Source organism: Diabrotica virgifera, chromosome 6 (genome assembly GCF_917563875.1).
Source record: "Diabrotica virgifera virgifera chromosome 6, PGI_DIABVI_V3a".
Taxonomy (NCBI): domain Eukaryota; kingdom Metazoa; phylum Arthropoda; class Insecta; order Coleoptera; family Chrysomelidae; genus Diabrotica; species Diabrotica virgifera.
The window spans coordinates 112,096,582-112,120,982 of record NC_065448.1 but is presented as its reverse complement, the minus strand read 5'-3'; positions in this window follow the sequence as shown (position 1 = coordinate 112,120,982).

Here is a 24,401-nt window from a genome sequence, read left to right as displayed (position 1 = left end):
AGGTACTACGATAATAAACAGAAAACTAAGAATAATTTTGATGATTTACTATTTAACTGTTCAAATTTTTTAAATATACAATATATTTATAAACTTATAAGGTAATATCAACAGGTCTGATAAAATAATTCAATAACGTAAAATTTTATTCTATTACAAATTATAAAAAAAAATTAAATAAATTTAACTTATCATCTCATATTATGAATTAATACATAATGGTTTTCGATAGTGTAGTGAGCTTCGACGTATGGGAATTATACTAAAAAATATGTATCTATCCGTTAGTTGGCTGGATAACAGTGCTAACGCACTCACGTTTTTCTCAAAATATTAAGTATATTGTCCTAATGTGTCTAAACTTTTGAGCCTCATCTTAGAAGTTAGCGGGTGTAACCTTCGTTTACTTCTTAATAATGACACCGCTTATTTCAACTTATGACTCTGTTGTATATTAAAGTTGTTTTTAATTTACCGCGCTAAATTCACTGCTGCCTCAGGTGACAACTATTTTGGGAATTGTCAAAATAAAAATAGCTAAACATAACATCATATATATAGGACAAACATCGCAGTGAGTAAAACAATGAATAACGCAGCATAATAGTGATTGAAAAACACAGAAAAATACCTGTACAGCAGCAACCCATTTCATTAAAACCGGCCACGTATTTAATTTATCAGGTATTAAAATTTTAGATACCGAAAATAACTACAAGAAATTATTATTTCTCGAAATGCAGCACATAAATAAGAATAAAAATTCAACTAATTGTAAAACAGATACCAGCAGCGACATCTGATGCAATATATTAAAGTTCTAAAAATAGCAAAATACTTAACAACTGGTTCGATAATAAACTTATTAGCCTTTTATCACATTGTGTGTGAACAAAAATATTGTGTGTTTAAAAAACCTATAAAATTGTAATATATCCGTTTAAACTTGAGTAATATCCTCTTAAAGTGATAGTAATTCTGTAAAACTCAAATAACGTTTGATTATTGTTTCAAAAATAACATTTTTTTGAGATATCGTATCATTTGAATTAATTTTTTGAGATTTTTTGATCGAAACATTATTTAGTAAGATGTTTGAAAAGTAGGTTGTGCAAATTTTAGAGATTTAGGGCCGGTTGTTCGAAAGCTAATCAACAATGATCATTATCAAATATTTAATTACTGTCACCAACTGTCCATGTCAACTTTGTTTGGGTTGCTGAAAACATAATATGAAATTACTTAATCAATTATGTTAATAATTGTTATGTTAATTGATTAACTAATCTCATAATTTTAATCAATTATGTTTTCAGCAACCCAATAAAAGTTGACATTGACAGTTTTGGTGACAGTAATTAAATATTTGATAGTGATCATTGTTGATTAGCGTTCGAACAACCGGCCCTTAGAGATAAAATTTTATCAGTTACACATTTTCAAATCATTCTTAAACAAAATTCATGTAAGTCTCACTTTTTGCCCAGAGCGTACTTATGCCCATATTTTTTTTATTACAACTATAAGATAGCTTTAACGTTCTTCTTTCATTTTCAACTTGTTAAATTTAATTTGATTAATTAGTAAAAAACATATAATGAATTACCTCTTGTAACTCTAATGATTGTAAAACATCTAAATTTTAAAAAATCCCTTGGATTGACATGAAATTTGGCATGCACATAGTTAATCAGTCAAAGAAAAAAAGTGATACTGTGCCGATGTGTGCTTTTGCCCTGGGAGTGGGTTTCATCCGTTCTCGGGGATGAAAAAATATACGTTCAAAATAATTCCAGAGATGAGTTTCGTTGGAACTTTACCGCGCTGAGCAGATGTGACGTGAATTGTAAATTGTAGAATTCCCTCATCTTCCTTAGTCTCAGCATCCGTATGGCTTGCAAATTGTAGAAGCCTCGGAGGTGTAACCAGAGAAGGTTCCCATTGTTTTCATTCTGGTGGGATATGTTGTATGCCATTAGAGTGAAAACTTAGTCTTTTGCTAGCAGTTGCCGCTAGGGCATCTATGCCATTTCGTTCGTTGCAATTCGGGACTGCACGCTGGGGTTTGTTTTGGTTGGATCAGGGAGAGCAGCATATGTGCCTCCTGATGAGAGACTAATAAGTTTCGAAACCGGTAGAGGTGCTTGCAGCACTCTCTGATTGGACTGGAATATGGTTCGGCTGTATTTTCGTTTTGCAACGAAATTGAAAATGGTTATTCATTTTTTTTTTCATTATGTTCATTTCAATATGTTCATTTTTCAACAAAATAACCACGTCTTTAGACGGTTTTTCGCAAATAGCTTAAAAAGTAGGTACTTTGTCGAAAAAACATTCTTAGCATCAGATCAGGGGTACCGCAAGGAAGCGTTCTGGGACCACAACTGTATCTGGTATACACAGCCGACTTACCCACAAATCGTGATATAACGACCACCACCTTTGCAGACGATACTGCAATCCTAGCAGTGCACAAAAATCCCGTCGAGGCTACTGCAAAACTCCAGGGATTATTAAATCAAATAAATACATGGGAACAAAATTGGAGAATTAAATTGAATGAACAAAAATCAAACCATATTTTTTTACAAAATGTCACAATGAATCACCTACAGTAAGAATAAATAATAAGGTAATTCCCTCAGTTACCTCTGTAATATATCTGGGCATGCACTTGGACAGGCGATTACCCTGGAGAACCCATATATGGAACACACGTAAACAACTGGGCATAAAATTTGGTAAGCATTATTGGCTTCTAGGGCGTAAGTCTAAGCTCACGACAAGAAATAAACTGCTAATCTACAACACAATATTCAAATCAGTCTGGGCATATGGTCTGCAGCTCTGGAAACAGCATCCAAGTCGAATGTATCCATAATTGAGAGATTCCAGTCCAAGGTGTTACGATCAATCATCGATGCTCTGTGGTTTGTTACTAACAGGGATATTTACAATGATCTGGAAACGAAAACCGTCAGTGAAGTGATAGTGGAGTTAAATGCAAAATACATCGTACGTCTTGAAAGCCACGCAAATGTGCTTGCAATTAATTTGTTAGCCAACAGTCAGGAAGCAAAACGGTTAAATAGACAGACACCATTAGATTTACCGCATAGACATTAATATTGTTACAGTAGCTAAGTTAATGTGTGTACATACAGTAATTTAATACTATCTCTATAGAAATGTGTGGCGCTGGTCACAATCTCTTCATGTCATTTTTTCACAGATAAAATGTGCCTGTAACAGATTGCCTAATAAACATAAAAAAAAACAATATAGCCTGTACAAACTGAAAAAAAAAAAATGGTGTTTATGTTAGGTCTCTAGACCTAATAGAAGCAGAGTTATAGCTAATGAAAAATAGGTTCATATTCGTCAAATTCCAAATCTAATATCTTAACGTGAAATAACCAAAATTTAAGAATCCACAAGGAAAAAGTTTTCCTGTTGTTGGCAGTATACCATATAATACAAAAAACAATAAAATCCTTTATAAAAGGTATACATATATTTAAAATCCCTAAAAAGGGCTACATCACAGAACTAGTTTTCGATTGGTTGGCCAATCATCATCAGTGCTTACCTAAAATGAATATAATCTGATAAAATAATGCAAACGTTTCAAAATTTTGACTACGGTTAGGAAAAGTTGTAGGTTATACTCACGTGATCTAATATTATGCTAACCACCAAGATATTATATTACAAAAATATGTATGTAAAAACCCTTTAAAAGTAATCCGTCAAGGAAACATCGATTAAAAATGCTAACTTAAGCATGGATGTTTAAAATATTCCATTTAATACGCCCTAGGTAACATCCGAGCTATGATTTGACTTGTTCACATGATGAAAATATGGCAGCATGTGACAATGAAATGGATGGGGACTCCTGAACGATGACATGACAGAAGTGACAGTTCCACAGGAAGTTGAAAAAATACTTACTTTACTCCTCTTGATTCCATTTGGAACATAGGGCCTCTACAGTCCCCCTCCATTCATCTCTGTTTCTGGCCAGGGATTTCACCTCTTTCCATGTTAATCCGTTTTCTTCTAGCTCTTTGGTAATATTTCTTTTCCAGGATGTCATTGGTCTGCCTTGTTTTCTTTTTCCAGTTGGTTGGTAATCCAGGGCTTGTTTGGTTATATCATCTTTGTTTTTCCTTAATGTGTGCCAATAAACTTCCATTTGCGTCTATTTTTCGTTTTGGCTATCGGCTCTTGATTAGTTTTTCTCCAAAGTTCCTTGTTACTTATCTGATTTGGCCAATATATTTGCAATATTCGTCTAAGGCATCTATTTACAAATGTTTGAACCTTTTGTATAATCTTTTTTTCTATTTTCCAAGCATCTGCTGCATATAGCAAAATGCTCTTTACATTTGTATTAAATTTCCTGGTTTTGGTTTTGACTGTTAATTTATTGGACTCCCATGTTTTCTTCAGCATATAAAACGCATTCGGGGCTTTAGTTATGCTTCCATTATTTTCCTCTTCTATTCCACCGCTAGCGTCAATTATGCTTCCCAGATAGCAAAACTTCTCTACATTTTCTACTTCTTCTCCTTCAATAAATATCCATATTTCTTTTTCCGTATTATTTATCTTCACAAGTTTGGTTTTCTTGTGTTAATCTCTAATCCTATTTTTCTTGCTTCTTTTGTCACTTTTTCTGTTTTTTTTTCTGCATGTTGTCTTTTCTCGGACACCAGACATATATTATCCGCAAAGTCTAAATCTTCAAGCTGACCAAAAGCATTCCATCTAATTCCTGATTTATTTTTCGTTGCTTTCTTCATGACCCAGTGGATTAAGATCAAAAATATGGTTGAAGATAAAATACACCCTTGTCTGACTCCACTGTCTATGTTAATTGGTTCTGTGAGTTTCCCATTGTGCATGATTTGTGCGGTATTCGCCATGTGCAAGTATTTGGAGGGGATACAAGAAACGATCGTGCGCGAATAGCGGAGAAATCTTGAAACTTTCTTAAATAATTCATTGTCAATTGAAATTGTCAAATTGACGTATATTTCATACCTACTGTCAATGAAGAAGAAAACTTATATGTTGCTCCACAATATTGATATGATATGCAATTATTATATAAAAGTAAATTTAATTAATTGTATTTTGCTTGTAGTAGTGCATTTTAATAATTAATTTTATTTACTACATACAATTTTTTACCTTCTAATAACATAACCTTAATATTACTTTTTGTTCTTATAATTTTTTTGGGCTATGGCCTTGACAATTGTTCAGTAACCAGGACCAATATGATTGGCCAATATAATTAAAAGTGCGAAAAATGTTGCCGAGCTATGAAACCAGCTGTCGCTTTTCCGAACTTGCACGGTCCCAATAGTTTTCATAGAACATTTTGATATTTCTTATGTATTTTAATGGAATTCATTATCTCTTTAATATTTCCCACATTTTTCTCTGTTAATCCGGTCAAAGGTTTGTCTAAAGTCAATGAAATTTATATAAATTTTGCTCTGCCACTCTATTATTTGTTCTAAAATGTTTGTTAAATGATGATAGTAGTGTTATTGCTCGCCAACTGTTGCAATTCGTTTGATCTCCCTTCTTGGGTATCTTTACAATTATACCTTTTTTCTAATCATCAGGTATTCTCTTCTCCTGCCATATTTTATTTATTACTACATACAGGATGTCTTCCGATGTTTCTCTATCTGCTTTCAGTAGTTCTGTGGTAATGTTATCTATTCCACCTTCTTTCCCTCTTTTCAGCTGTTGTATTGATTTACTTACTTCTTTTTTTGTGAATTCCGATTTGGTGAAGCTTAATTATTCCTTTATTTTTTCATTTTCCATTTCTTGTTATATTATTCTGTTGGCATATACTTCTCTGAAATGTTCGATCCATCTCTCAACTATTTCCTTTTCATTTTTCAATATTTTCCGTATTTGTCTTTTAGATGCTCAACATTCATTTTTCCGTGCGAGATTAGTTTTTTCGTCGTTTTATATAAGTTCCCATGTCGTTTTTTTTGCTGCTGTTTCTGCTTCTATTAACAGTTCTTCGTTATATTGTCATTTGTCGTTTCTCGCACTTTTTTTAACTTCTTTATCTTTCTCTATATATTCTCTCTTCATTTGTTTCCTATCTCTTAGATCATTTTTTAGCATTTTACATTTAAGTAGTTTCCTTTCTTTTACGTTTTCCCACGTGCTTCTCGACAGCCATGGTTTATTACTCCTTTTTATATTTCTATCGTTTCTTTTGCTACTTGCATTTGTCCCACAGCTCTTCTGTCGTGGCATTTTCTGTGTTGTAAGTTTTATTATATAATTCTCTTAATTTGGTCTTATATATTCTTCAGTGCACTCATTTCCGTCTTTGAGCTACTGAACGTCATATCTTTCTCGTTGTTCCATTGGCATTTTCTTACTTCTGGCTAGTTTGAGTTTGATTTTGGCTCTAACCAACATGTGGTTGGACCCTATATCTGCCCCTCTCATTGCTCTAAACTCTAACATCTAACAGTGAGTGCCTCCGCATGTCTTACCTATGGTTATGTAGTCAATCTGATTGTGTATTTGTCCATCGGGGGATATCCATGTTACTTCATGTATAAGTTTGTGTTGAAATATGACCAATGACTAAACTGTTCTGGGTGCAGAAATCTATAAACATGTTACCATTCTCATTAATTTGTCCCAATCCTTCCTTCCCCATTACAGTTTCTCTTCCACTATTATTCGTTCCTATTTTGGCATTCATATCTCCGATTATCATCACAAATCACTTTGTTATATTTATTTTGTATTTTATCGTATGTCGTCTGTAGCTGTTGGTATAACTCATCTTTCTAATTAGTTGGTGCATATACATTAACAATTATTAGATTTTTATATCTAATATTTTTATATATTTTTTATATCTAAAATCTAGCCATTATTATTCTATCCGAGAGGGCTTCCCTTTCTTTTAGGGCAATTGTTGCTTCTCTTGAAATCATGAATGCAACACCACTCTCGTGTCGATCTTTTTCGCCACTTTTTCCCGAGTATATAACCGTTTTGTCGTGTTCAATTCTTGTTTTTCCACATCCCTTCCATCTAATTTCAGATAATCCTAATATACTAATGTTATTTTTATCCATTTCAATTGCCACTTGATGTGTTTTACTTATTTCAAACATTGTTCGGACATTCCAGCATCCTACACTAAGCATCAAAATTAACGCACCACCTTAAAAATGGGACATTTTTGATGTCACGTATTTCCTAAACCTGTTGGTCGATTTGAGTGAATTTTTAGTATATTATAGTTTGATTCTTCGTGAACATCGATATAATAATATTATTGCTCAACAGTTAAGCGTCATTGTATACCGGGTGCAATAATGATAGTGTGTTTTTTTCTCAAAGTTTGGAACACCCTGTGGAATATTCTAGCGTACATAAAATATTGAAGTTAAAACTTAACTGTAGCCTTTAGCATTCTTAACATTGTGCTTTTCGATTCATTCGCTTTTGTGGGACAATAAAAAAGTTAGGTACTTTAACAACTAGCCATGTTATTCATCAATACAGGCTGTTTCTAAATAAGTGCGACAAGCTGTAAAGGGTAATTCTGCATGAAAAAATAATGACTTTTACTTTATAAACATATGTCCGCAAATGCTTTGTTTCCGAGATACGGGATGTTGAATATTTTCTTACAAACTGACGATTTATTTATTGCCCTAAAACCGGTTGAGATATGCAAATAAAATTTAGTAGGTTTTAAGAGGTAGTTATTGCGCATTTTTAGCATACAATTAAGAATTTTATATTCACCATTGGCGTGCATACGGGTCATATTACCCGGTCATATTACCCGTATGCACCCCAATGGTGAATATAAAATTTCTTAATTGTATGCCAAAAAATGCGTAATAACTCCCTCTTAAAATCTACCAAATTTCATTTGCATGTCTCAACCGGTTTTAGAGCAATAAATAAATCGTTAGTTTGTAAAAAAAAATTCAACGTCCCGTATCTCGGAAACGAAGCATTTGCGGACATATGTTTATAAAGCAAACGGTCATTATTTTTCATGCAGAATTACTCCTTAAAGTTTGTCGTACTTATTTAGAAACACCCTGTATTGATGAAGAACGTTGCTAGATGTTAAAGTACCTAACTATTTTATTATCCAATATAAGCGAATGAATCAAAAATCATAGTGTTAAAAAAGCCTAAGGCTACAGTTAAGTTTTAATTTAAATATTTTATATACGCCAGAATATTCCACAGGGTGTTCCAAACTTTGAGGAAAAAACACACTATCATTGTTACACCCGGTATACAATGACACTTATCTGTTTAGCAACAATATTATTACATCGATATTCTTGAGGAATAAAGCTATAACATATTAAAAAATCACTAAAATCGGACAACATTTTTAGGAAATACAAGACATCAAAAATGTCCCATTTTTAAGGTGGTGCGTTAATTTTTATGCTTAGTGCATTTACGTTGTTTTTCTCAAATCCATTTCCGAGGCTTGTAGAGGTTTCTTTAGCAATAATATTTTTTATGTGGTGATGTCGCTAACCTCACGCACAACCTCCTACTTTCTCATCCTGGGCTTGGAAGCAGGCAATGGTGGAGTTAGTTGAAAAATTAACCTGTCATTTTTAAAGAATATGGTGTACAGCTTGTTAAAATAAGAAATGTAACAACAGTCATTCCACTGTGAAAAAAAATCAATTAAAATAATAGAAACTATAAAGAAATAGTAGAGGCTATTTTCAAAATTTCATTAAAATCCATGCAGTAGGATATAATTCGGAGGTAATATCCTGTTTTTCCTTTGATTGACTGGCGTATAAATTCAATGTTAAAGCTGTCACCCACCTGCCTCTTGGCAGTTTAAACATCTACTTTAAGGTGATACAGTAGCGATCAACAGGTGGCAACAAACGCGGTCCAATATTGCGAAAGTTCTGCGAACTTTCAAAAGTGAGGCAACAGTGCGTCGGTAATTCGACACTGACAGTGACGTTTATACTATCAAAAACAATCATTTTTATACACATAGGCGCGAAATGTTGCCAAGTCAGTGACGTTCGATTTCTTGTTATAAAAAAATCGATTTTTAGTAGTTCCAAGATTACACAAAATCTAGGCATGGGATAAAAAAGTTTATTTGAAGAAAGTGTATTTTTTTGTCTTTCTTAATGCCGGTACAGGCTCCTTTTTTCAATATTTTATTTAGTTGTAGAGTAATTTCCACATACTAACATATTTCTGAAATTGGGCTCTGTACCGTCATTCTTTATTATATTACGAATATGTGTGCCAAATATCTCGACAAAATATTCAAAATTAGAGCCGCAATCTTGGAACGCGTTTGTTGCTACCTATTGATTGCTACTGTTTCCTCTTAAGCAAAATGCAATGTTTATTTGTCAAATAAATATTTTTTTCTGTTTTCTGACAATAGTAAAATGTGTTATGAATTAAATAAATTACATACATTCTTCTTTTTGTGTGAAATAATGTAATTCAAAAATTGTTTTTGTGGCCACTCTGTATAAACCATGATGGTAATATTTACGTTACTGAAAAGAGAATTTAACAACCTTTCAAATGAGCTATCACACGACCCCTAGTCTTATTTAAAAAAATTATCGATTATGTCATTACGCCCAATGGATCACGTCACTAGTATGATACATATGCCAAAAAATCAGAATTTAAAAATAAAAATCGATTTGTTTTGCCGCTCACTATTATGTAATTTCAAATTGCATTGTGAAATCATTAGATTAATTAAAAAACTGGGGAACAATTTGAAAAAAAATTCTGTTGAGTTTGATTTTTGAAATATCTTATAGATACCCTGGCATGCTGTTTTCAAAACTTTTATTAGTTTTCTCTAACAAGCACTATAGCTCTATTGTTGGCTGCAACTAACTTTCTCCAATAATTGACATTTTATCAGCAAAAATTAAATGATATTACAACATTTAGAACTATTCAAAAAAGCTGTTTTCAATCTGGAGAAGGTAGTTTAATGGAAGAGTTGGGAATTGGAGCCTATAATGCAACTGAATGACAACTGTTCATCACATCAATAGTTCAAAGCGGAGCTTCTTGTTCTGTTGTATGAAGTGTTTAGTTCCACAATGTAAATTTATTTGGTTTAGACCCGATACATAATTCAGTTCGTTGAGTGAAAAATATGATCACATAGAGCTATTGATCTATTGCAATATCACATGCATCAATTGATTATTTGTGTCGACCATTCAATCATCTGTTCCTGTTTCCCTGTACATCAACACAAAGCATTACTGATTTCTGTGTATATAGGACAGCAGAGCGCGTGAGAGACGTTGGACACAGACGAATTGCCTGCCAAGATCTGACCTTAAATCTGGTGATCCAAATATTGTAGGCCAGGGTAATAAGACAAAAATATACCCTGTTCGTGACACTTCAGCAGCCAGGGTATTGAAGCGTTTTTTCAACAAGTAATACCTATAGGAACAAATTGTAACTATTTCCTGCGTAGGATCTGGCGGCCAATTTTATTTATAAACAATTAACTTTCAAAAAATGGCATTTTTCCCTTTTTTTTTCAAATCAATGGAAAACAATGAAACTTATGATTTCTTTAGTACAAAATATCTTTGAGATTATGGAAAAAGCTTTAAAATGACATATTACAAAATTTGATACACTCATTTATTGTTAATATAATTGAGAAAAAAGGTCGGAATTGCAAAAAAAAAATATTTTCGCAATAACTGCTGTAAAAATTAGTGTACAGGTTTGAAATTTTTGTCAAATGAGGGTTCTTTGGTGCTTAATATGTGATAAAAATTTCAAAGCGATTCATTCAATTGTTTAAATTTTATTCGAATTGTTTATCTCAGAGAGCATATTTTTTGCAATAACATAAGTCAGAAAAAAATGACGTTAGAACCATTCCACAGATGTCAACTGGAAGAGCATGAGCTATATTTTCAACTTGGTATAGAGAAAGTGAATAAAAATGCATTTATTAGTAATAAATAATTATGCAAAAGTATGTAAATCTTCCCTTATAAACTTTTTGAATAACTTTTTCCAAAAAATTAACTTTTTTACCCTGTTTTAAGTGCACAACTACCAAGTAATGTTATTGATGTCATAATTGATAAAAAATTGTAATAAATATATATAATTTCTTATATAACAAAATAAAAAGTTTATAAGGAAAGATTTACGATACTTTTGCATAATTATTTATTACTAATAAATGCATTTTTTATTCGCTTTTTTTTTAAACCAAGTTGAAAATATAGCTCATGCTCTTTCATTTGACACCTGTGGAATGGTTCTGTCATTTTTTTCTGACTTATGTTATTGCAAAAAAATGCTCTCTGGGATAAACAATGTGAATAAAATTTAAGCAATTGAATGAATCCCTTTGAAATTTTTACCACATATTAAGCACCAAAGAACCCTTATATGACAAAAATTTCAAAGCTGTACACTAATTTTTATAATAGATATTGCGAAATTAATTTTTTTTACAATTCCGACCTTCTTTCTCACTTATATTAACAATAAATGAGTATATCAAACTTTGTAATACGTCATTTTAAAGATTTTTCCATAATCTCGAAGATATTTTTACTAAAAAAACCATAAGTTTCGCTGTTTTCCATTGATTTGAAAAAAAAAGGGAAAAATGTCATTTTTTGACACTTAATTGATTATAAATAAAAATGGCCGCCAGATCCTACGCAGGAAATAGGGACAATTTGCTCTTATAGGTATTACCTGTGGAAAAAATGCTTCAGTACCCTGGCTGCTCGAGTGTCATGGAAAAAACCTTATTACCCTGGACTATTGTACATATACCACTTAATGACAAAAGTAGAATATATTTCCAAATCTGCAAATAAAATTTGGTGTCATGAAACAATTCTTTTAAAAATAAAAAATAAATTTATTTTTAATTCAGTTGCAATGCGAAGGCAAAACAATCTTACTTTTCAATTAGAATACGGAGCGCAGTCCAGTCCCCTGAATCGCGATTTTCGGCTCTTATTGGAGCCTCATCGGAGAGAACGTAGGCTTGTTCTCCATACCCCAATTGATCAGCACCGACAGCTTTTCCCACCCATTGCAACTGAAGTGAAAATATTAGGTGACTAGCGTCATCTGGCAATTAAAAGATGAAGTTTTCGATCCTAATAGCATTATTAATAATATTTAAAAAATATTACAATATTACTAAAAGATTTTGAAATTGAAAACTTATTGGTCAATTTCCTTGGTAACACCTCCAAAGCTTCTAAAATTTGCAAGCCAAATGGATGCTGAAGCGAAGAAGACAAGAGGGAATTCAAAAAACTTGCAATTCACGACCCCGTCTGTTCAGCTGGTAAATTCCAACAGAAAATGTACCTAGTTACTCGAAGGAGTAAAGACCAATATAAAAATAAAATAAAAATTTTATTTTTAATTCAGTTGCAATGCGAAGGCAAAACAATCTTACTTTTTAATTATAATACGGAGCGCAGTCCAGTCCTCTGAATCGCGATTTTCGGCTCTTATTGGAGCCTCATCAGAGAGAACGTAGGCTTGTTCTCCATACACCAATTGATCAGGACCGAGAGCTTTTCCTGTTTTGGTTTAATTACGCGTTTCGTTTATTTCATCCAATGAGAAAGCACATCAGTATTCTGATGGTGCGGAAGTATAGAGCTCTTCTTACGGTCGATATCTGTTCTCAGATGGAGCTCGGTAGTTCTCAATTATTCTATTGGCTATCTTATTTTTCTCAGTTGTTGATTTGTTTGAGTGTTGTGCTCTGCTTGCTTCACTCAGTTTGCGGACTAGTCCCCATGCCTTCCGAATGTAACGGGAGAAATCAATATGTTCTACGGTAGACTTAAGGTACGGTACTTCCATCTATTAAGTCTTATTGAGTCCAGTGACTTCAATAAGTTGTCACCAATTTCGAAATCTTCTGATTTCAAAAATTCGTCATATAGTTTTTGGCTTTACGTCCAGTCTGGGATGTACTCCTTTCGGAAACCTCGGGGATATGTTTTTTGGCGACAAGGATAACTATTTCTAAACAACAGTGAGAATTGCTGGCTTTTGGGTCAATGATGCGAATGCAGGTGTCCAACTATTTGGAGTATTCGGGCCCATTTGCTTTGTTAAAAATTCCAACGGGGTTTCGGCGTGGATTCAACGATAGGAATTTGTATGCCTATTTCGATTATGACAGGTCGGGAGTATAGTTCGGGAGCTTGGAACTGTTTGCATCTGTGGGTTACTCGAAATCCAACATAGATCGGGGTTGTAGCCTTTGCGGCATCTTCTAGAAAAGAAGGTAGTTTTATCTTTTAGACTATGGATAAGGTCTCTCCCTGGGACTGTATTTCTACCTCGACGACGGTGGGAGGGCCGAGTAACCGGTCGTGGTCCCTAAAACTGTAAGGGGAGCACGACCGGTGAAACCAAGAACAGTCCCAGCGGCCAGCGACTGTGCACCAGGTAAGCTCCGGACACCGCCGCTGGACGCTAAAAGGCGTCGCAACTGAGGCGAGCAGTTGCGACGCCTTCGCCTTCAGCAATTGTATTACACCCTCCAACTTCCTTACGGCTACTCTAATCCCTCCAGTGAATCTCGTCCACCCCAGCATTGTGACCAGGGGTCGACGGGGGAGCCCACGCACCGGACGGGGGGCTTCGCCGTCGGACTCCGATCGCAAATCTTTATTCGAAGACTTTCTCGACATACCCACTGCGAGTAGCCGCCATGTCTTACCCCACCAAAGTACCTTTCCCACCACACATCCATTCCAAATCCCGCATAACAGGGGAGGCAGCAGTTATGCGGAAACTCCAAGCAGCCTGTGAACACAGACTGCTACTGCATCCGGAGGCAACCGTGAAAAAAAGCCTAGAGGAGTAAACCTCGATAAAAAATCCGCAACCACACGGTGTTAGGCGATCCATGCCTGAGTGGTGAATGGCCTAGCGTCAGACGGCCGCAAACGGAGCTCTCAGAGAGCTGGCGAACCTCCGTTGTAATTCAAGCCTTGGCGTAGGTAAGGGCGCACTGCCTCGCCGGACAATATATTTTGTCCCAACTCGTGGGAACTGAATGGATAAATATTTAATCAAGAGTGATGAAGGGAACAAAGGGAACGTCCTCAGCGAAGAGGAAAAGAGAAAGGAGGAAACTATGATCTTCGGAAGAAGGGGATCTGTAGGAAGATCTTCGGTTAGGGCCAGGGAGCTTACCAAGACGGATCTTCCAGAGGAAGCAACCGTGCAAGGGAGCTCCTCATTTGGCAAAAAAAGACGTAGAGAGGAGGAGGAATGCTCCGAGATAATGGCCATGGTAAGGGCAATGGATATCTTACCGTAGTAACAAGTAGATTAGAAAAACTTATGTCCGACTACACAAACACGAACGAGGAGATAAAAAATGAGGTAAAATTCCTTAAGAGGGTCACCGAAGATATGGAGGGCACTTTCAGACAAGTCGCCCTGGGCAGGAGTGAGAAACGAAAAAGGATAGTGGAAAAAACCAGTGAGCAAGGAACGACCAAGGAGACGGCAAGCGTGTCTACTCAGGTGGACTTCGAAGTAGATTAGAAAAACTTATGTCCGACTACACAAACACGAACGAGGAGATAAAAAATGAGGTAAAATTCCTTAAGAGGGTCACCGAAGATATGGAGGGCACTTTCAGACAAGTCGCCCTGGGCAGGAGTGAGAAACGAAAAAGGATAGTGGAAAAACCAGTGAGCAAGGAACGACCAAGGAGACGGCAAGCGTGTCTACTCAGGTGGACTTCGAAGAGTTCTCCCTCGAAAAACTTAGGGAAAGAGAGATCGAAATGGTCGTAAAGGTTCTGAACTCAGGGGAAATAGGCTTTGAAAAGATAAAGGACATTTAAGAAGTCGAATGGGAAGAAGTTCACTATAAGGTAACTAAACCGGGAAAAGGGAATAAACCTGCAGGCGACTTGGTAGTGGTCATGGAACATGGACTTTTCGGTGAGGGGGAAAGATTTCAAGACCTGATAAGAGAAAAACCGGAACTGGGAGTATGTGTAGGAGGTACATACAGAGCAGGAGAGGTGGAGTACCTCCAACTCAATACAATGACTACGATTACACGGAAAGGTGTGGCAATAAAATGGAAAGGAGAAGAAGTTGTCAACACATATGGGATGAACGAAGGCTCCGTTGCTCAGAATCGGTTAGAGGTGTGGGGTGGTTCTTTATAGTTTCTTATTAGCTGGGAAATATATGAATAATAGACAAAAAAAATTAAAAAAAAAGGAAAATAGCTACTAGAGCTAAATTAGGACACAATGGACAAAAGGATTAAATAAACAATGAATCAATATTAAGCCAAAAGGGCGCCACTTTGATCTTTTAGTTTTAAAAGGGAAGACAAAGAAAAACTCTTTAGATAAAACAAACAACAAATTAAAAGGCAACTAAATAAAAATAATCTTTTCAAGATAAATATAAAGTATATAAAGAAAAAAGATAAATAAAACCTACCTGGTTGTTTCTTACTCACTTGACCAGAGAGAAGGGAGATGGATAATTATTTACAAGCCAACATTATTAAAAATTAATACTATTTATTAAACAAAAAATTATAAAAAAAGAAGTTAAAGTTGACCTCTTTCTGGTTTTACATTTAAGAGGTATTGTCCACAAATACAAATAAATACAACATTAATTAGGTACCTTTATGTCTCTGCTTTAATGTCCTGCAGCTTCCAACGCAAAGTCCAGGTATACGGTCGTAGCACTTTTCACTTTACTACCACAAAAATACAATACTGATGTGGTACATTTTCGAATTTACAAAAGTATTTAGTTTGAAAAGTTCAGCAATGCTTTACTGGTTTTAATAACTTAAGTAACTTGTTGTGACGTAAATACACGACTTCATTTCACCATGGTTATTAATAAGAACTACTTAAATGATTAATATGAAATGTGTTCCAAAAGGAACAGGGGGTGTCCTCTAGACCAAAATAAAGGTCGTTGACTGCCGACATCAAACCCTGCAGCCAAATTCACAATCTCCATATTTGCACCTAAATGCAAACTGTGCAAACTCTCCCAGTGTTTTTTGAAGACATCACTGGACACTATATCATCAGAAGTTCGACCTCTCTCACCCGTTAGCTAATCGATCATTCTCATCTTAGCTACCTCCTCATCGCTCCTACCCTAGAAAACATACCACCCCTCCTTCAGCTCACACACCATGATCCGACCAACCAATCAAGCAAATATTGTCCTTTGCATGACGAAATAATTGACGAATCACGCAACCAATTACAGAAACATGAACAACCCTGAAAAGCACCATTTCTCCCAAAATATCACAAAACGTTAGTCCAGCCAATCAAAAATGAGATACCGTGATTTCAGATGACAAATATTAACCAATGCTAAGCCCTGTGGTTTTGCATGACACAATGTTTAGCAAATCAGAACAGAATACGACGATTTATATTTTTGCGTCGTCATTCTTTTACGTTAAATCCTGAGTATGCGACTATTAGTTTGGAAAAGAAATAAATTTTAAAGTGTTTACATTTGCAAGATGTTTCCATTAGATCACGCCAAAAGATTGATCATAATTCATTCCTAATTAAGCTGACTTAAGTAATAAGAACAACAAACAGAGCTATTGGATAACTTCGATCAATTTCTCAATGTTTACTTTGGATGCGAGTTGACACGGAAAACGAATTAACTCTAAAGAGAATCTTAAAGTCGATCAGATTTATGGTGAACACTAATGACCCACTCAAGGTTCAGTCGTATTTTTTGTTTACCGCAAGGGAACAGACACTTGTGTAAACACCTAAACTTTCGAATAGTACATATCGCATAAACATTTTTGAAACTGTAAGAAAAATGACACATAAATCAATCTACGCTAAAGCGCAGGAACATTACGATTCTTCTTGGGAACTTTTTCACGGCGAAATTTCACTCATACAGGGTGATACGAGACTTTTTTCTTCTCCAAGTGAGATGGAATTCTTTTAAGAAATTAACGTGTTTCTGCATCGTTACACAGCCTCCCCACGATTTTAACTTGGGATAAACCACAGCTTGAAATCGGAATAGACATCACAAAAATAAAATGGAACGATACCATAAAAGAAGAAGACTAACATCTGTAGTCTCATAACACAAAGTTAAACTGGATGTTCGACTTGAAGAGTAGACACCAGGTAAGGTTCGTTGGCTTTTAAGCACAACGACCAATGGCAGATTTTTATGAAAATGGCTCTAGCCTAACCAAAAGGTGGAACAGACCAGTGCTGAAGTTTCTGGAAACGGAAAAGATAAGTGCTTCCAGCTCAGCATAGGCGGGTGGCCAACAAATCAGTATATTCAATAATCAAAATAAAATTCATCAAGCTTCCAACCAGCAATCGGAATACTTCCAACTGCAAGTCGAAACTCATTAATAAAAAAAAGAAGAAGAAAGGATGGCCAAAGTTCCTTGAAAATCTTCCGGGATTAATCTCATCGGAAAATCTCCCATGTTAGGAAACTCCCAGTAAGACAAGAGATGAATTTAAAACCAAAACGTTAAAACAAAAATATAATTTAAAAAAAAAAAGGTAGATGTCAAGAACACCTTTAGTAATATCTACCCAATAAAAATATAATCAACACAAGTAGACCTAACCTACTGTAACCTATATTAACCTAACCTAACTAAGATAGAATCAACAAAAGCAAACTCAAAAAAAGCAAACTAAATTAAAAAAAAATTTGTTATAGTGCGTCCACTAATAACAAAAAAACTCAAACCGAATCAACTATATACAAAAGTACCAATGGACTTTTCATCCAGGACTTATATAAACAAACTCCAAAAACAAAGATATACACACTAACCAAAGATAGTGGTGTAGATCTCACCTCACTTTGTCTGGCCACGACGAAGGAAGTATCAAGTTTCACTCAATAAATAAAATCGAAAATTAAACGCAATGATGCCAAAGAAAATTTTACCTGGACTTACTCAATGTCAAAATTTTCAAAAATCTACATCAACAATGTCACGGATTTTCAGTCCGAGACATACATACCAACGGTATGCAAATTCAACACAATCAACACAAACAATGTCCAATGTCACGGATTTATTTTAGTATCCGGGACAGACATCCCAGCGGTATGCGAATCAATAAAATCAACAACTTGGATCCAAGACTTAAATAAAAACACACGCACTAGTCAAAGCTAGTAGTATGCTGACTTGATTTACTTTGTCCTTGCAGGACGAAGCATTTTTTAATCAAGTACAATCAACAATAAAGTGAACTTACTGTATAACAAGTACAAGTATGTACGTTCAAATATTTTAATGCGAATTTGTTACCAGTAACTCCAAATAAAGGGAGTATTCCCAACAACACCACTTGTACGGGAACAAATAAAATAAAGGGTACACTCCCACCAACACCACTTGTATGGGAATAACCAAAATAAACTCAAGTGAACTACGTATAACGAAGAGATGAACGCTTAAACATTTGAGTGCGAATTCGTTACACGCAATTAAAAACTTACTGAAATGGCCTAAACCAATAGTCGAAGAGACGGCGAAACAAAAAAAGGTAAAAATAGTTTTTTTTAGGGTATTAATAAAAAAATATTGCCATCTCCTATCGAATCAAACAAATTAACTCATTGTGGACCATTTGTCCAAAAAAAAAAAGGAAACGATTAAATTAGCTGAAATATGCCCCAAATGAAACCAAATAGAAAAATTCAAATTAATTGACATAAAACAACTCAATATGGGTTCGGTTCAACTAACCAATCTAAATAAAAAGTTAGTCTCAAGATGGTAACCAATAAATAATAAACTTAACTAAAATTTTCTCCTAAACATTAGAATTATTTACACAAGGAATATTTAGAGATTAGTGGATGTATTTTAATTGAACTAATCTTCAAAGTTATTATCAGAATCATCTTCTGATTCTTCTTCAGGGACATAAGGTTTTAAATCCTTTATGTGCCAATTTCCGGCGTTGGAACCATCAGGATTCCTTAAAGAATAAACCAATGGGGACAGTTTTTTAACAACTGTACACAAGACATATTTAGGAGATAATTTAGACATAAAATGTTTCGGTGCACTAGAGAGAACTTTATTTCTTCTCCACACCTTGTCTCCAACTTTAAATTGAATGTCTCTCTTTCGTAAATTATAAGTCCTTGCATTGCGCTCGTAGGCTTTATTTAAATTTTTACGAACTGTTGAGAAGACATCTGTTAGTCCGTTAACTTCAGAAGCGTAATTATTACGATCTCCTGGTGTTATTTCCAAATCTGCCGGGACGGCAGGTATTTGACCATAATAATTACCCGAAATGGGCACATGACGTGCAAAGTTAAGGAAAGCAGGGGTAAATTGAGTCACTTCGTGTTTGGCCGTATTAATGGCTTGACGAATCTTATACAAGTTCTTATCCCAATCTGAATGATCTTCAATATAACTACGAATGGCGGTAACGACTGTCCTATTATTTCTTTCTACAAAGTTGCACTGCGGCGAGTAAACAGCGTTAAACCATATTTTCTGAACCTGATATTGGGCACATAACTCCTCCATAGCCTTGCAATTAAGATTTGACGCATTGTCACAAATTACATGTTGTGGCACTCCAAACGTTAGAAAAACTTGGTTCTCCAAAAAATCACAAATATTCTTAGACGTAGCTTTCCTCATAGGGTGTAATAAAGTATATTTTGAAAACCAATCTGCAACAACTAACAACCAAGAATAACCTCGTTTACTACGAGTTAATGGACCGATAAGATCTACAGCGATGACTTGCCAAGGGAAATCAACCTTTTTTTGTTTTCCCATTTGCCCCATCTGAGCAGTATTTGGAGCTTTCTGAGCACCACAAATTTTGCAAGAGCGAACATACTTGACAATATCCTGCCTCATTTTAGGCCAATAGAAACGTTCCTGAATACGAGCGAGGGTTTTATAACAACCCATGTGAGCACAAACAGGTGGTTCATGACAAGAACGAATAACTTCTATTCGCTGAGGTTTAGGTACTAGAATTTTCCATTCAACTGAATTGGTGTTAAAAGGAAGACAAGCAGGAATGAATTTATATACAAAATCATGTTCAACTTTCCATTGTGGATATCGATCAGGATCAGCAGTTATTTTTGACCGAAGATTGTCATACCATGGGTCAATTCTATCAACGTCTACGTCCAAATAAGCAACGTCCACCTTCTCTATATCGATCTTGTTTTCATGCATTCTACTTAATGCATCAGGGACCTTATGAAAAGCACCTTTTCTATGAACAAGATCGAAATCATGCTGTTTTAATCGCATGGCCCAACGGGAAAGACGTCCTGTGGGGTTTTTAAGGGTAGTTAGCCATAACAGTGAATAATGATCGGTGATGACAGTGAATTTGACACCATCGACATAGGGACGGAATTTCTCTACTGCAAAAATCACAGCCAAGCATTCACGTTCCGTGACCGAGTAGTTTCTCTCAGCTCTACTTAGAGAACGACTGGCATAAGAAATTACTTTCTCACCATCGTCAAATTCCTGGGTAAGTACTGCACCAAGACCGGTGTCACTAGCATCGCATTGAACTGTAAATGGTCGGGCGAAATCAGGCTGAACTAGCACAGGAGCCGAAACTAGGGCCTTTTTAATAGAAATAAAAGCATTTTCTGCCTCGGCATTCCAAGAAATAGGCTCCTTTTTCTTTTTGCCTTTGAGAAGATCATTAATCGGAGCCACTAATGAAGAAAAATTCTTAACAAAACGACGGTACCAAGAACAAAGTCCTATAAAACGTTTAATTTCTGTGGTATTGGTAGGTCGCGGATAATTAATCATTGCCGCTATTTTATCTGGATCTGAACGCAGACAATTATCACCAACAATATAGCCAAGATACTTTAATTGGGTCCTAAAAAACTCGCATTTCTCAACATTTATGGTAAGATTGGCCTCTTTGAGTTTTTCTTTTACTTGATGAAGAAGCGAAATATGCTCTTCAAACGTATTAGTACAGATGATTATATCATCAAGATAACAAAAAATATAAGGTTCAAATTCGGGACCAAAGATTGCATCTACCAACCTTTGTTGGGTTTGTGCAGAATTACATAATCCAAATGGAACTACTGTGAATTGGAACGATCCTCGCCCAATTACAGCAAAAGCAGTCTTCTCTCGTGAAGCAGGGTCCAAAGGAATTTGCCAAAACGCCTTTTTGAGATCAATAGAACTAATATATTTTGCACCTCTAAGCAAAGACAATATACGATCTATATTAGGTAGAGGATAAGCATCGTGACGAGTAACTTCATTCAAAGATCTACCATCGAAACAAAATCTGTATTCACCAGTTTTCTTTTTAACAAGGAGGACTGGCGAGCACCAAGGACTATTAGAAATTTCAACAACACCAAGACGTAACATCTCGTCCAATTCATCATTTAAAATTTTTGACATATAGGGTGACATTGGGAATGGCCGTTTTTTGAAGGGTTTTGCATCACCGGTATCAATTGTTAACATGATTTTGTCAGTGCGACCTATTCCTGAACCATTATTTACCTCATCGAAACTAAGAACAACGTGATCTGCAAATTCTCTCTGCTCGGGACCAAAAGAATCCACTGAACACAAAGAAGGAAATGAATCAACTAAAGAAGCGGATGCCAAGCTATCACTGCTGTTATCGACACTCCATGTATTCTGTTTGAAATCCATTTGGAGGGAAAATTTCGAAGCGAAATTACCACCAAGCATAAAAGTAAGAGGTATCGATGGGACTACAATACAACTAATGATATGACAAATTCCACTGGCCTCTATAGGCAAATCTACAATTCCAATTATCTCCCTCTTCGAATCGTCTGCCAGAATGACTTCTTTGTACTCACATTTATTAATTTTTACCTTATTTTTCTTAAGAAACTCCAATCCCAACGAACCAACTAATGTAGTAGAACAACCTGTATCTAGCAGCAATGTAAACCATTGAGAGAATATTCGTACCTTAAGATGAGGCTTTTTATCACCCTTTTTGGAAAGAATAACAGGAGAAACCTGTACACTAGAATTACTGACTTTAGACTTATTTTTATTAGGTTTCGATTGAGTGAATAAGCGAGAACGTTCGGGTTTGAACTTAGAACTAGAAACACAACCACCGAACATGAAGGTTTCATCGTTTAGTTTTTTAAGCACCTTGGACAAGAAGGTTTTGTGAACCCTTCCTTTCCACATCCAAAACAAAATCTATGCAACGGTTGCCTACATTCAGGGAACGTATGATTTATTTTTCTACAGTTCCAACATATTACATTAGATCTATTATTAGCAGAGTTGCTAACGGAAGGCAAAGGAGATTTATCACGATTTTGGGTTGGGGGTTTAGAAAATTTCTTTTTATTCTTGTTAGATACATTGCGGTCCTGATCAACAAAAGAGACACTAGAAGAATGTTCCTTTTTTCCTTGGGGCAATAATTGCGCATTGTTTTCTAGTTTTCTTATTACCGAAGATAATTCATCTATTGTATTGGTATCTATTAAAGCGATCAAAGGAATATACTCGGGCAATATATTTTGTCTAAGATGTTTAATAAGAGTCTTCTCCAAAGGAGCAACCGTGAGACGTCTGGACAAAGCCAAAATTTGTGCCTGGAAGAGTGCAAAGGACTCGTTCCTTTTTTGCTTTCTTAATTTTATCTGATTCCACAACTCCTCATCGAAGTCATGGGGTAAAAATGTAGCTTTAACAAGGGTTGTTAGCTATTGCCAATTAGACACAGTACCACGGATACTTCTAAACCAAATAGCTGCACTACCTGTAAAAAGTTCCACTGCAGAACGGAAAAGAACTTCTTTAGAGATATTTCTCGAATCAGCCATGTCCTGTATTTTTTCGAGAAAAGAAAACACGGCCTTAGGATCACCATTAAACTTTATATTCCAGTCTGTTAAGTTAATTGGGTGTGAAACATTTACAATAGGCGGGAGCGGTTGAACTACCGACTGAGCAGTTGAAGTGCTAGGCAAAGAAACTGACTGAGCAGTCACTACTGCTTCATCAAGTCTACCTTCCAGTAATAAACAAGTTGAAGAAACTTCATCCCTATACTCTATCTCATCATTTTCACTACTATCGACTGGTAATCGCCCAATCCTCAAAGATAGGTGACACAAACGCGCTTTCGCCCTTCTATAAACAGAATCATTAATATTACCATCAAACTCATCAACTAAAGAAGAAATGTCACTCAAAATTTTATCAATATCAACTTTTTCCGTATCAAATACTAGAACATTTGTAAGAAGATTAATTTCACCTTCTTTCCTAAGAAGTTTTCTAAGCATAGTTTTCTTGTCGGAAAGAGATTTCTTGGTCTTGACTCCTCTAATATAGAGTTCATAGTCAATCTCGTCAACTTTCAGGAATTGAACAACTGAAGAATCCATTTTCTCCGCTAAAAACAAAGAAAATCAAACCAAATAACGAACAAAACAAACACAGACAAGAAAACGTCGATATAAGTCGAATTAAGGTGGATATCTTTTCAGTTAGATCCTAAATATATACTAGAAAAATTAATAGCAAATAAAAATAAAATAAAATAAAAAAATTAATAGCAGTCTTTCGCAATCAAATTTTACGTTATCTATTTAGAGTGAAATTGCTGAAATTTTCATTACGTTATTTACATAACATTTTCTTTTACAAAACAATCTACAAAAGTCTTTTTTTTTTTTATATACAATCAATTGAAAAACAATGAAAACAGTTATTTGTACGACACCGTACAAGCAAAGATTTATGAGGTACTATTAAAAACAAAATATTTATTATCTCTTCTCCTGGTCGTAAGAACTAAATAATTAAGGTAGGATTAAAAAAGCAATAAATTTTGAAAACACTAGTCATTATTTGCTCTAACAGAAAGCAAAGGGGTAGACGAAACATGAGATTTTTTTTTTGATGAATAAAATTCAACGAAAATGTCTAACTCTCAGTTATCCCCTCGTAACATAAGAGACAGGAATGTGGATGGAAAATTAACTACGATAAGGCTAATAATAAAATCGATCTAGAAGAAGAAAATAGATCTTGTCCCACGTTGGTCAGCGTCATTTTTATGTGTGACAATAAAATGGAAAGGAGAAGAAGTTGTCAACACATATGGGATGAACGAAGGCTCCGTTGCTCAGAATCGGTTAGAGGTGTGGGGTGGTTCTTTATAGTTTCTTATTAGCTGGGAAATATATGAATAATAGACAAAAAAAATTAAAAAAAAGGAAAAT